General features: G+C 34.6%; 1 protein-coding gene across 1 annotated transcript in view; it reads left to right on the top strand.

Annotated features, from left to right (window-relative positions):
- Positions 1–13,600, top strand: part of LPAR1 (lysophosphatidic acid receptor 1) — a 279,363-nt gene that overhangs the window by 63,539 nt on the left and 202,224 nt on the right. The window contains exon 5 of the mRNA XM_053204809.1: positions 6,633–6,730. The gene's annotated coding sequence lies outside the window, so the exon portion shown is untranslated. The remainder of the gene's footprint in view (positions 1–6,632; positions 6,731–13,600) is intronic.

A 13,600-nucleotide genomic window follows, 5' to 3' on the forward strand; every position in this document is an offset into this window, starting at 1 on the left:
ACTCTTTTTCTTCTGGGGATTTATTATTCATCTCTTCTATAAGAAAATCCTGTTTCTGGTGACCCTCTTTAAAAACTCAATATGGTTGGATCAAGATGGTATGCAGACATAGGGGTTCTGACTCTTTGGGAGCACACACCGAAACTAGGGCTGAAAATGGGAATCTCTAGGTGCCTGGCTGCCACAGAGCCCTAATCACCTTGAGGTTTTTCTGGCTACGGGTCCAAAAATTATGGAAGCAGCCAGTTTTCACAATATATTTTCATATATAATTTTTCTTATAAAATTAACTTCACTGTTCCAAAAAAAAAAAACAAAAAATTCATAACTTGTCATCTTAATTGCTGCTAGCATTTTGTTAATGTGTTTCCTCTCAGCATGCTTTATAAATATGACTTAGGCTGGGACACTTGGGTGGCTCAGTCAGTTAAATATCAGACTCTCGGTTTTGGCTCAGGTCATGATCTCATGGTTTCATGAATTCGAGGCCTGGATGGGGCTCTGCGCTGACAGTGTGGAGCCTGCTTGGGATTCTCTCTCTCTCCCTCTCTCTGCCTCTTCCCCATTTGTGCTGTCTCTTTCTCAAAAAGGCATAAAAAAATTAAAATAAAATATGACATCTGCCCATTATGTTTGTATATTTTATATTATTTTTACCTTTATTATTCAATCTTAAGATGTTTCCCAGGGTGCATCTTTTAGAGTTAACTTAAAATTTAATTAGAAAATTATTTTCTGAGGATTCCAAAGTATTTCAGTGAGTTAACTGATGATGGGATATTTAATGATTTTCCAATTCCTAGTCATATTTAGGTTGTCTCCATATTTTACTGGTATAAATAGCACTGACATGGGTGCTTTTTTGTACATAATATCACCATGCTTTCACGCTTATGTACAAGTAGGAATGGAAGTTACTACTAAGGGCTATTACCATTTGCTGAGGAATGTGTATGTCCTATTGTCTGCACATGTAAGAACAGGTCACAAAGGGTAAAGAAAGAGAGAAAGCTAGCTCGTGAAGACAGTATAAATGTCTCCACTACCTGTGCAGGGTTGGCTAACTCTCCCGTCTACCAGCAATCTAAGCCAGGGAGCCTATTTTGTAGCGAATACACACTTCTGCCCTTTTGTAACTTAATATTTTAAATGTTGAAATACTTTTATTTACTTATTTTTTAAATGTTTATTTTTGAGAGAGAGAGAGAGAGAGAGAGGGCAGGGTGGGAGTTGGGGGGGCAAGCAGGGGAGGGGCAGAGAGAAAGGGAGACACAGAATCCGAAGCAGGCTCCAAGTTCTGAACTGTTGGTACAGAGCCTGACATGGGGCTTGGATTCACAAACCCCGAGACCATGATCTGAGTGGAAGTGGGATACTTAACCGACTGAGCCACCCAGGTTCCCCTAAATATTTAAATACTTTTAATTGCTTAACGTATTATTTGCAATTTTGCACTCATGCTGCTACTTATTTTACTTATGGAATTTTATATATGATTCCAAAACTTTTATACTGATAATGGCATAAATAACATACATTTCTCCTTATCTTTATTATCAGCATCATCTCTGTCAATGAATGAATATTTTTTGCTTTTCAGCCCAAAGTTTTAAGGCATTTTTTGTAAACCTGAAGTTTATTTTGTTTGTTAACCCCTTTTTGTGCCTTCCTTTACATTTTTTATTATTTCAAGATGTTTTCATTAAGTAGAATTTCTAGGTTAAATTATGCAAATATTCTGTGGCTCTTTATTCGTGGTACCAGATAAAGATGCTGCATTTGTTGTAGCTTCATCTACATTCAGTGTTTTTAAACATCAAAACAAAACAAAACAAAATTGACATTATGTATTTTGAAATAGAACTTTAGAACAGTAATCACAGTGCTGTGTAGCAGGAAGTTACAAAAGCATCTGGAAAAGGAGTTTCTGTCTCACTGACTGCCTATTAAGTGAATTTATTAGTATGTAACCCAGGGGTTGCTGACCTCTCCAGTTGTCAGAACTAGCACTTCCCTCTAATTCTGAATGAAAGGATCTGAGCTCTCATTATGTTTGGCCACAGGAAAGTTAGACTTTTCTCATTTTCCCCTCCCCAAGGTCTCTGGGACTCTCTATAGAATATTTGAGTGTTTCCCAGATCAGTCCTAGATTTCACTGCACGCTCGGGCCAGCGACCTCCCTCTGGCCTGCATCTCTGATCTTTGGATAATAACTTCTTATTATTTCTGAACTGGCTTCCGAAGGCCACTGCAGCTCACTCATGAGAGCTGCAACCCAAATGGGGAGATAGGCCCATCGATTAGCACCCAGAAGTTAGCTGAGGCTGAAACATTTAAACAAAACTCTACTCACAATACCAGATACCTAAATAATACTAGATGCAGTATAGAGAAGAAAATGCTGGATATCAGATATGACTATTTCCAGGATTCATAAATTAAACCTATTCTCCATTTCCTAGACCCTCCAGGGCATCTATCTTGTTACCCTCACCCTATTACCAAGTTGTAGGAACTGGCTCACATCCCCCAAATGGAGTGTCTTTGACCTGGTGCCCTAGGAGAGAGTCCAGACCTCTCAGTTCTTCTACAAAGAAGAAAATCCTTTCTCTCCACTCAGTTTTAGCCCAACATCCCGATTAAAAAATAAAATCTGCAGGTAAACACCTTTATCTATAATGAAGCCTCCAGAAGTTCGAAAGAGCACATGCTAAAAGGCAGAGAGATTGATTTTTACAAACAGATTAAGCAAAAAACCCATCCATAAGGAAAATTTTAAAAATACTATACAAAATAGTATTGATTCAAAATTGAAATCTAACGACCAGGAATGAATATGAATAATATAATAAGTGATAAAATATAACGGTGTTACTTAAAGTGTAAGTCATAGTCTTTGTGATTTGGAGAAAAATCTACACAATACATCTAAAAATTACTAGAATTAATAAAATAGTTCAGTAAAGGGTCTATAAGAAGAATATGTACAGAATTAAATGGTTTTAATTATTTACCATAATAGATAATGAAGAAGTATAATGAGGAAATGAAAATCCTACAAAAAGGAAATATTTAATGATAATTCAAGAAATGTGGGCATCCAATGAACAAAGTTATCAAATATACTAAGTGATTGAAAATTGACTTAAAGGTAGAATCCTATTATTTATGCATCTATTCTTTAATTCCACAATTATTTTTGCATGTGTATATTCCAGGGATAACGTTTAGCACTGGGAGGGAATACATCAGTGGGCAAGACAGATACATGCTCTGCCTTCATGGGGATTACTGCCTATTATGGGAGATACATATTTTTAAAAATGTGCATACTTAATTAAATGACTGTGCTAATTACAGTATAGAAAGTAGGGGCTACCGACACATGTGTAAACCATGAAGTGGGAGTCAGTGGCACATTTGAGGAACTCCGGGAAGGCCATGGTAACTGAGGGCAGACAGAGAGTAAACTAGAGTTGCAGAGGGAAGGGAGCCCCGGATCACGTGGGGCCTTGTTGACCATATTAAAGATTCTGACCTTTATTCCAAGAGCAATTGGAAGCCATTGAAAGGTTTTATGAGGGTTAAAAAAATATTAATGACAGGAAACAACCTATCCAACAGAAAGGAGAAGACTTTAAAAATTATAACTAGGGAGGAAATATTTTCCATTATGAAAAATGTTTAGTGGGAACTTTTAGTGACATAGAGAAATGAAGGTAACTAAAATAAAATTTAATAGTAAGTATGGTATCAACTATGTTAATAGATGTACATGAATAGGAAAGGTCAGCAATGGTAAAATCTACGACTGAGGGTTTTAGTGAATCTTATTTCTTTAATATTTTTCTGAGTTTTCCCCATTTTCTGTGACAAATGTGCATTAATTTTACCCCTTGAGAAAAAAACTTTATGATATTTTAATTTCTGATCCCTTTTGAGTTGGTCACTTCTGGAATAATTTATTTGGGGGCCCAATAAAAATGAATTTTAGGGTAAACTTCATGCATTTACTTTTCTTTGTTTAACTTTATTTGGGTATGAATGAGACTAATGTGTGTGTATGTGATTCCTATATCTGGTAACATGATAACTTGTACCCATGTGTGCAGAAAAGAATTAAGAAAGCAGACTAGAAACTGCTATCCTTGGAAATGCCAATTTGCAAGTTGGCACTTGACTGGCATCTGGAAACTTGGATTTCTGGAAAATGGCCGCCATTCACAGAACTGATAAGAGTGGCTCACTGTGCGTAGACAGTTTGTACAAGCAATGTGGTTTCTGCTGAATGCTTGCTTTCCTTTTGGGAATCTGGAATTTCAGCACATGCTAGGCAGAGGGGGCCTGTGTGACCAACCCCCAGTAAAAACCCCGTGTGCTGAGTTTCTAATAAACTTCGTTGGTAGACAACATTTTACATGTGTTGTCACAGTGCATTGCTGGGGAATTAAGTGCTTCTCTTGTGACTCCACTGGGAGAAAACTCTTCGAAGCTTTCATGATTCCTCTGGTCTTTTCTTTGATTTTGCTTTGATATTTTTGCTGTAATAAATCATAGTCATGAGTATGGCCTTGTGCTGAGTCTTCTGAGTCCTCCCAGCAGATCATCAAACCTGGAGTCTTGGGGACCCCCAACACAATAAGCCACCAACATCTTCATGTTGTTGAAACTCTTATGCCAGAATTGTGTTTTTAATTGACTATTAACAGTCATTTAACTGTGGAAATTTAAGTGCAGAAGCATGCTGACCCCATATCAGTAAAACGTGATAGTATATTTATATTTGCATATGACACTTAGAAATGGTTAAACTCATGCTTATTTATGGCAAGTATATTATTGACTTGGTTTGGGTATTGATGACTCACAATAGCAGCACAGTTATATTTGGAAACAAAAATTTCTAAATAACTTCCAAATATTATGCAAGTCATCTAAAACCAAATAGTTGATACTTTACCATATTTTCCTATTTACCTCAAAGTTAATAGAATTCAACACAGCATATAGTTTTAGCTTTGGATTTCATGAATGCATGTGTGTGTCTATGTGTAGTCTTGCTTTGTTTCACTGATCATTAAATTAAGAATAATTTCATATAAGAAAATATCCCTTTAAACCAAAATCTCATGTGCCACAATGTTCTATCTCATGCAAGTTCTACATAATCAACTAATCTCATCTTATGATACATTTACACAATTCCTCAATTTTTAGTATTTGAACAATACTAATTAACATTCCTGATCCAGATTTTTGAAGGATTATATTTTTAAAGAATTATGGGAATATATAACTGATAAAATGATATATAAAATTTAAATATATACAACATAAAAGATTATATTCTAAAGATAATATAATTGAATATTTACATAATCTTGGACGAAGATATTTAAAGCATGGTTTCTTTTTTTTTCAAGTTGATTTATTTATTTTGAGAGGGCAGGGAGGAGCAGAGAGCCACAGGGAAAGAGAATCCCAAGCAGGCTCTGAGATGTCAATGCACAGCCTGATGCAAAGCTCCATCTCACAAACCGTGAGATCATGACCTGAGCCGAAATCAAGAGTCAGGTGACTAACCAACTGAGCCACCCAGGCGCCTCAAAGCATGGTTTCAAACAATGGCAGAAACCATAATGAAAAGATTGTTGGCTTTGTCTGCATAAGAATTTGAAACATATTTTCTATAAAGGAGAAAAATCATAAAAAGGTTAAAAGACAACAAAGGGGAACAGAGAAACAGAAAATGGAGAAAACTATTTGCAACCCCTATAACATTAAATATAACAGTGATAAATTACATTTTTATTAGAAAAAATAAGCACAGCAACTTATATATGGGAATCAATGGGGAATTTGCAATGGCCCAAGAAAAATATGAAAAATATTTATCTTCATTATTGAAGATAATAAAAATATAAGTTAAAAATATGCAAATATATTTATTCTATCTTATCAGACTAAATACAAGGAAGAATTATGAGACCCAATGTGAACATGGGTGCAAAGAAAAACTCTTACCACAGGTGGGAATATAGATTAGCATAATATTTGGCATATACTAGTCCCCCCTCCAGATATTTGGTCATTAAATAAAAATGTATGAAAATAAACTTCTAGGATTGATTATTAGGAAAGGGTTTTTGAACACAAAGGCAACATTGTTCATAAGAAGGCAACAGGGGTTTTCTTGCACATTAACTCTATTCTCTTCTTTAATGTGGAGCCAAGTGGTGGGTGGAGTAAACTCAATAGACATTTTATCTTGCCTTCAGCAATGTGTATGACATGACCTCTCTGGTATATTTATAATCAATAAAGAGAAATATATAGACTTAGTTAAATCTAAAGGTAGTTCTGTGGATGTTAGTTTTAATTAGACCTCATTCTAAACCTATTGAATCAGAATCCCTACAGGTGAGCCCAGAGAATTTTTAAGCTACCCAGGTGACTCTTAGGTAAACTAGGGTCTGAGCACATTTGGGCTAGATGTCAGATACAGTGGGAATTAACTAATGCATAAGGAGATTTTCATATTATCTTCAGTCTGTGTCCCCCAAGATGCCCTGGTATTCTTTTCATAAATGACTCAGATCATGGTCTAAGGATTGTTCCTTACAAATTTTTAGATATCATGGAGCTGGAGGAGTTAATGAATACCTTGAATGATTGCATCAAATACAAAGGATTGGGACAACTAGATCAAGATGAAATTTGATGGAATTAGGTAAGGTCATATACTTTATTCCAAATATCACTGCACGTGGGACAAGATGATAAAGATAGTGTTTGGCTTAGCAGTACTGATTATGAATAAGACATGGGGCTTCAGGCACTCGTCTTTGACCCAATATCAGTAAACTTTGTGCATTAACTGCCCCAAAGGGGTAATATGGTTTTAGGATGCATTTATGTAAATGAAATAACCAGAATAACCAAGAAAATAAATGTTTATTGTGTGCCAATAAGTCCACGTTGAATGTATTCAGGTTAGGTGCCAAATTCTAGGGAGGCTGTTCATAAATTAACCTATATTAAGAGAAAATCAACAAGGCTGAAAAAGTGACTTGAAATTATGCAGATGCAGATACATTGAAGAGGGATAGAATAGAATAAAATAGCCTAAATAGAATAAACTAATAGTGGAGAAAGCTACATAGATTATTTATTTTTTAATTTTCTTTTTTTTGCTTGATTTACTGTTTTATTATTTTAAAATTAATATATTTGCATTATTTTAAAAATGGAAAATTGAAAAATATCTCTCTGCATATGCCTTTAGACATTGTAGTATTTGGACACACACACAAATAACATCTAGGAGAGCTAATTCAATGTCAAACAACTTAAGTTTTGTAATATTTTGCAGATTTTTGAAGATGATTCTTTCATGTTTATTTTCTCAAAAAAAATTTACAATCATTTTGTCAAGTGAAAAAAAAGTCCTATTAAGATTTTTTTGGACCTCCATGAATTTTATGGATTAGTTTAGGGAGTTTTCCTGTCCCAAAGAAAACAGCCTTTATTTTACATCTTACTACAAAGTTCTCCAATTTTAAAATTGAGATATAATTCAAATACCATTAAATTTACCCCATTAAGTGTATAATTCAGTGGATTTTAATATATTCAGAGAGTTATATAAACATCACCATTAATTCCAAAACATTTTCATTTTCCTAAAAGAAGCTCCCTATCCATTTCACTGAGCATAATGTTTTCAAGGTTTGTCCATGTTGAGGCATATATTAGTACCTCATTTCTTTCTATGGCTGAATAATATTCCATTGTGTGTATAAACCACATTTTGTTTATCCATTCATCAGTTGATAGACTTGGGATGATTTACACTTTTTGGCCATTATGAATAATTCTACTATAAATGTTGCATGCAAGTTTTTGTGTGAACATATATTTTCAATTTTCTTGTCATATACCTAGGAGTGGAATTTCTGGATCATATGATTAGATTTTTGAAGAACTGTCAAACTATTTTCTAAAGTGACTACACCATTTTACAGCCCCACCAGCAATGTTCAAGCGTTCTAATTTTTCTATATCCTCACTTGTTATTGTGTATTTTTTAAAATTATAGCCATCCTATTGTGTGTGAAGTGGTATCTCATTATGGTTTTTATTTGCATTTCCTGATGGCTAATGACATTGAGCATATTCCCATGTGCTTATTGGCATATTTATATGTTATCTTTGGAGAAATGTCTGTTCAAATCCTTTGTACATTTTTTCAGTTGGGTTATTTGTTGAATTGTGAGAGTGCTTATGTATCCTGGATACAAGTCCCTTATTGGGTATATGGTATGCAAATGTTTTCTCCCATTCTGTGGATTTTTTCACTTTCTTGCTAGTGTCTTTTGAAGCACATATGTTTTACATTTTTATAAAGTGTAATTTATGTGGGTTTTTTTTCTTTGTTTTTGGAGCTTTTAGTGTCATATCTAAGAATTCATTGCCTAATCCAAGTCATGAAGACTTGTGTTATTCTTTCTCCTAAGAGATTTATAGTTTTAGCTCTTACATTTAGGTCTGTGATCTGTTTTGAGTTAATTTTTAATGTGGTGTGAAGTAGTGGTCTAAATTCATTCTTTTGTATGTGAATGTACAGTTCTCTCGGCAATATTTGTTGAAAAGTCTATTCTTTCACATTGAATTGTCTTGGCACTCAAAAAAAAAATCAATTGGCCATAAATGTATTTATAGCTTTATTTCTAGACTTTCAATTCTATTCTATTGATCTGTATGTCTATGCCAATGTAAGTGTCATACAATTTTGATTACTATGGCTTTGTAGTAAGTTTTAAAATTGGGAAGTGTGGGTCCTCCAACTTTGTAGTTCTTTTATAATGTTTTCACTATTCTGAATTCTTAGAATTTTCATATGATCATTTTGTTAGTTTCTGCAAAAATAGAAGGCAACTGGGATTGTGTTAGGGAATTCATTGACTCTATAGGTCAATTTGTAGAGAATTTCCCTTGTAACAATATTAAGTCTTCCAATCCATGAACATGGAATGTCTTTCCTTTCATTTAGGTCTTTAACTTATTTTAATGATGTGCTGTAGTTTTCAGTGGTCAAATCTTGAACTTCTTTTTAGAAATGTATTCCCAAGTATTTAATTTATTTTTTGATAATATTGTAAATGGAGTTGTTTTCTGTAAAATAATTCCATTTATCTTTACTTTTTTTTTTTGCTGTTGTCATCATATATTTTGCCTGTATATATGATATCAACCCTACAACACAATGCCATTATTTTTGCTTTTAGTTGTCAATTGTCTTTCACAGAAATTAAGGGGAAAAAGTGCTAGTCTTTATATTAGCTCAATTATTTATCATTCACAGTGTTATTTATTCCTTTGTGTCAACACAGTTCTTTCTCTGATATGTCATTTCCTTCAGTCTAAAAAACTTCTTTACCTTAGCATTTCTTATAGTGCAGGTTGGGATACAAATTCTCTTATATTTCTTCTATCTGAAAATATCTTTATTTCATTTTTGTTTTTAGAGGATATATTCACTGGTTGAATAATTTTAGGTAGGCTTCTTTTGTTTGTTTACCATTTTAAGATGACATTCCTTTGTGTTTTATCCTCCATAGTTTATGATAGAAAATCAGACATCATTTTTACCCTTGTTTTTCTGTATTTAATGTCCTTTTTTCTTCTATAGCTCCTATAAAGTTTTCTCTGTAGTAGTTTGACTGTAATATACCAGGTTTGATTTAAATTTTTTTTTAGTTTATACTACTTGGAGTTTGCTGGGTTTCTTAGATCTGAAGGTTTATGGTTGTCACCAATTTTAGAAATTTTTAACCATTATGTTTTCAAGTATTTTTGACCCTTGCTCTTCTTATTCTTAGAATGTGGTTTTTACTTAAGGTTATGGTCCTTGTTTCTAAGACATGACATGTATGGCATTCTTAACAAGGCATCTCCACACTGGCTGGACTAGGAATCTCATATCTCTCAATTCTGTATGATCTCTCTTGCCTCTAGTCAACCCTCAGTCCTGCATTATCTATGCTTTGCTGGACATTGTGGAGTCTCATCCTGTGAATATATAGCCTAGCTTTGTCCAGTAACCCACTGGGCACCCCATGCAGACTTCAGGACCCCTCCTCTGTGCAATTACTTCTCTTGAACCATGATGCAAATTCCAGCTGCCTTAGTAGCTCCAAACTCTGGTTCCTACCTCATTAGCTCAGTGAGACTGCTGTGCTCTGCTTGGACTTCACCTCTCTACTCAGTCATCTGGAAATTGTCTCCAGGCAGAAATCTAGGGAAAATATGTCATTCATATGCATTTTCCTTCTCTTAAGGATCATGATCCTACATTGCTTGTGGTTCAGTACCTGAAAGCAGTTGCCTTATATATTTCTTCTAATTTTAGATTTGTTTAGGGTGGTTACTCTGTCATGGCTGAAAATGGAATCTGCCTTTTCTTGTTAAATACTGTAGAGTACATAAAATATGGAGTCAGACCCATTTAGTTTAAATAAGGCTAGCAAATTTAGATGCCCACAGGAGTAATGCAATAACATTAAAAACAAGTAAGGTGGTCTAGATAGAACTCTTCTAGCTACTGACCTATATGTATTTCCTTTGAGAATGTGAGAGCCAAACAAAACATTCAAATTATGTTTCCAGCCTATTACAGTTCATGAGCCACTGGTAGCAATCGCTGTTAAATTTTGGATCCTGGCTTTGCTATGTTAGTCTCTTTAAGCCTCTGTTTTCAATTTGTAAATTTAGAATAGTTATACTTAACTCACAGACTTTTGTAAGGTTTAAGTGAAATCAATACAAATAATACTTGGTACATAATATTCTTTTAATAAATGGAAGCTCATCCAGTAGCTAGTTTTATCTATAGGTTCTGGATCCACCATCAACTCAGTCAAGTGAGTTAAGTCTTCTGGCTACTGTGACTGATGATTGCCTTTCTCAGAAAGACTGTTGAGACCTGATCCTTCATGCTTCTCATTCCGTTGTAGTCAGTTACAGCATAAGTTAAATTTCTATTGTACTTGCTGCTTCCTTACTTTCGAACTAACCACTTATTTCTTCACCTCCCAAACTATTTTGCTGTTCTTTCTAGAATGGCTGCTCCATAGCCAGCAACACCTATCCTCATATTTTCAATCTCTTGCCTGAGTACTCCTCTACTTCTTTGCCTTTAATGAAATCTGGGTCTTTCCTGAGAAGACCTGAAGCTCTTATAAATGGCTGTGGCGTTTACTTTCACAAAGCTTATGCACCTTAGGACCAGAAGGTAGTGTTGGTATCTTTCTAGCTTACTATTGCCACCTCCATTTCTCCACCATCTTATAAAAACCCTCTCCACTAGGCTTTTTCCATTTAAGCTCATTACCCTCCGCCCTACTGCTTGCTGTCATATACCAACTTTCCTGGTCATTTCCCCACCATCCATCTAAAATATTAGCACTTGGCTAATCTTCTCCATCTCAGTTTCTCCCATCTTTCCACATCATCTATGGGTAATGATTGTATGGATGATCTGTTCTGTGCCATTAACTCTACATTTTTAAAAGGAATCTCTATACCCAACATGGGGCTCAAACTCATGACCCCAAGATCAAGAGTCAATGCTCTACTACTGAGCCAGACAGACACTTGTCTCCTTTGTAACCTAACATTCATTTCCAAAGGATTTTTCAGTACATTCAATTCTTTTATCACAACTATGCTTTACCCACAACAACCATGTCAATTCTCAGTCAATCCTAGACGACTTCAACAATTAGCTTTCTGCATTCCTTTTCCTGAGTTGCCAAGCCTTGTTGGAAAAAATAGCATAGTTCTGCAAATTTGTATTAGTGTAAATTCATAGATGTTAAATTTAACATGGCACTTACTGCCATTCAGCAGTTCTTTGCTTGTTTTCTAGACAATTCCTTTTATAGGTAGCAGGTTGTATCCCAATTCTACAATTCACTAGGCTGTATGACCTTGGGAAAGTCTTTTAATCTCTCTGATTCTCCATTAATTAATTTCTAAAATGAGAACAGTGGTACCTACATCAAAAGATTGTTGTAAGGATTAAAAAATGTATGTTAAAGAAATTTATCCACTGGATGGCACATAGTACTCAGTTAATGCTTGCCCTTTTTTTAATGGCAAATCCCAAATTTTACTGCTCTCTTTGTGTCCTTTCCCTTGCATCTGCTTTCTTCCCCATTGCTCTCTACTCTTAGCAATTGTCTTGCCTTTGTGGACAATAGAGGTCAATACTTGTGGGACTTCTGCTTTCCCTTCATCTCCAGATAGATCTGGAACTGTATTCATTTTTTTTACTCTAAATGACTAGCACAGGCTTGGCACATGAAAATATCCAATGTTTGTTCCATTGGATTTAAAATGTCCTTATTTTTATGTTCCTTCCATGAAATTAGGAAAAGATAAGGTGGCAGGAATCACAATGCAATAATAAATTTGGAAATTAGGCTAAATATTTGCTTGTGATGGTTGGTGGAAAAAAATCCTCTGGTATTCAAAATTTGCCTGAAGGAGACTCAAGAATCAGAATCTGTCTAAACGAAAACACTCATTTAACTCTGATAATTAGTAACATAAACAGAAAACAGATGAATAAGCTGGATTTATTAGTAAACAACTATTTATGATCCAAATCATTTCCCTCCTATGATAGAGACTTCCCGGCTCAATATTGCAATATCTCTCAAATGTAAATAGTAAACCCAAATGGCTATCGACAATGATCAATGTGTTTTACGATAGCAGTATGGAAGGAGAATAAACATTCCTCTGCCAACTAAACACAACCAACCAAGCAAAACCATTTTAACCTTTCTTGGGTCAGGATTGGAGTCTAATAATGTTTTTTCAACATACACTCAAACTGAATTTCTGTGGCCAATTCTGACATTAAATTAACTTACTTTTCCTGAAGTAATCTTGGATTTAGGAGAGAACATTAAGATAATGTTATTTTCTTGAGGATATTTATTTTAGTGCATAAGTGTTTTAAGCTAAGATCTTGGTATAGAAATCTGAGATGGGGAGTTTTGGCAGAGAAAGCTTGTGGATTCAAACCCCATTGAAAAGTCATTTTCTCAACAACTTTTTTCCTCAAGAATATCCATTTTATTTGTGTTCTCCCAGTGGGGAGTATGTAGACTTTCATACGGGTTTGAGAAGGGAAAAGGTCTCTGGTAGTTTCTGAAATGCGAGTACACTGAGAAAGTAAAATCAAACTAGTTGTGAGTCAGACACACTGCCAGGTAGGAATTGAGATAATTCAGATTGTCTACCTTCCACATGAAATTTAATGTACAGTTGCAGTGATCTATTCCTAGAATTGCTTATATAGATATAATAGGTTTTCTCCTTTTGTAGTAGAAAAACTGTAGCACACTTATCTCCCAATTTCTTTTCTTTGACTCCTCTCCGTTCAACCAATATATGTAATGTTCTTTTTCTTTTCATTAATTTCTCATATTTTTTTTCAAAAAGAATCACCTGAGATTGAGAAGGAAACATTGATACAAGTTCAAATTGGTATGATATATTAATGTGTAAAGATGTGTTAAATCTAACT

The sequence above is a fragment of the Acinonyx jubatus genome, chromosome D4 (genome assembly GCF_027475565.1).
Source record: "Acinonyx jubatus isolate Ajub_Pintada_27869175 chromosome D4, VMU_Ajub_asm_v1.0, whole genome shotgun sequence".
In the NCBI taxonomy this organism is placed as follows: Eukaryota; Metazoa; Chordata; class Mammalia; order Carnivora; family Felidae; genus Acinonyx; species Acinonyx jubatus.